At 42.7% G+C, this 1,870-nt stretch overlaps 1 non-coding gene across 1 annotated transcript; it reads left to right on the top strand.

Annotated features, from left to right (window-relative positions):
- Positions 1 to 271: 271 nt before the first annotated feature.
- On the top strand, positions 272 to 374 carry LOC123072991 (U6 spliceosomal RNA). The gene has a single exon (XR_006435519.1). It is a non-coding gene; the product is annotated as a U6 spliceosomal RNA (small nuclear RNA).
- Positions 375 to 1,870: the final 1,496 nt, after the last annotated feature.

The following is a 1,870-nucleotide window of genomic DNA, read 5'->3' as shown; positions in this document are numbered from 1 at the left end:
ACTAGCATAGGGCCAGGTCTGATACTCTGATTTTTGTTTTGTTTTGAGAACTGGGCCTGGTGTGATATGTATGTGCCAGTTCGCTTCAAAGTTGGGCCGTCAGAGGAAGAACCACCCTGCACGCAGTCGCGACCCACCGGCCCATTTGTGCCACCCCGCGGTTCCTGCGGCTCGCGGGACAGGGAGACAGCAGCGAACTCCAGAATAGTACCACATCGCCTAGCGACAGAGCCTCAAACCGGTTTATAAGCGCAGCTCTTGCATAACTCCTGTCCCTTCGGGGACATCCGATAAAATTGGAACGATACAGAGAAGATTAGCATGGCCCCTGCGCAAGGATGACACGCACAAATCGAGAAATGGTCCAAATTTTTTTGACATTTTGCGCGCCGGTCCCTGGGTTCCTTACAGATGCGCCCCTGGGAACTTTTTGCTTATGCGGTTGTGCCCTTTTCTTTGTAGACCTATGCGGTTGTGCCCTTTTCTATACTACTATATAGTGTACCAGTTTTGAATGTTTGATTTCATGCTTCCAAATGCATTCCTGGCCATTCATTGGGCTCAATCCGACGGCTTATAATGCAGGGATTCGCTGCTACAGTAGCATCAGCGTTATCTGCGTCACTCTAGAAGCATCTAGGAGTATGTGTTAGCACCGAGTAGCTATCATGTCAGTTCTTTGGAGCGAAACAGAGTCACACCATGTCGCCTGGAGCAGTGCAAATTGTTTTACTAAAGATGCCCACAGAGCTACATGGCACGTGTGGTTGGAGACACGAGTGGGAGCTGTACCACTAAGTCTGACAGGAGGTGAAAAATAAAAATAACAAAGTTAAACTAATCAAACCAGTGCATAGCGCACATATGAACCTGTCTCACGTGTAATTCTGGGTGGAAAGTTGTAGTGAATGCTACAGTAAAACATAGCCATGGGTAGAGGGGGCACTACCTGAACCTAGGTACGCACATATGAACCTGGTTTTTAAAAATGCATTTTGAACGTGTGTTAAAATGTGAAAAAATACCAAATAAAATTTCACGCATACATCTTCGCAATATATATGCGCGATACAAAGTTTTACGAAAAAATGTCTTTTTATTTTGCCTCCGCATAAAAGACAAATTCCAGTGTTTCTAAGTAGCATTTTACGACATGTTGTTTTATCTCTTTTGCACATGCAAAAAAAAATGTTTTTCCGTGAAAGTTTCTGTGCACAGATAGAACATGGAGATGTACACGGGTAGCTTTTTAATTTTTTTTTTGAGGATTTAGAAATGTATTTTCAATGCGAGTTCATATGCACCCTGGTTCATTTATATATTTTTCGCAATAGGTACCCTAATTTTTGTGCGAATTACATATTCATGTGATAGTTACTGTCGTAAGAAACGTGACAAGCTTTCTTATGCTTATTCCGAGTATTTTCTTTATGCTTCAATACATGCACAATGTTCATTTGTCTTGAATCATTTCTCCAGGCATTTTGATGACTTATTTTCACCGTATCACTTTGCAACGTAAAGACGCGCATTGCGCGTGCACGCATACTAGTCTTTGTAAGCGGGACCTTCCGCTCTTTTCTTCTCCTTTCTGTCCAGGCCCCTGGCGTTGATAAGTTGTCCATTAAGCCTTTTTTTTTTCATTTCGGTGCCTGACTTCGTGTTGGGTGATATTTCACATATGCCCCTGGTCTGTGTTGACTTCTTTTTTTGTTCTTTTACTGATACTCCCTCTTGCCTTTTGTTAAACCAGTTCAGCATAGATTTTCACCTTTCTGTATTTTCGGGTGGTTGCGCGGAGCACATTAATAATTACTAAAAGCTGCACGTATTTGTGATAGATGACACGGAGTGTCTTTTTTTTTGCGAG

This window comes from Triticum aestivum, chromosome 3B (assembly GCF_018294505.1).
Source record: "Triticum aestivum cultivar Chinese Spring chromosome 3B, IWGSC CS RefSeq v2.1, whole genome shotgun sequence".
NCBI classification, from domain to species: Eukaryota; Viridiplantae; Streptophyta; class Magnoliopsida; order Poales; family Poaceae; genus Triticum; species Triticum aestivum.
The sequence above is the reverse complement of the archived record's forward strand: the minus strand, read 5'-3'. Positions and strand labels throughout refer to the sequence as shown.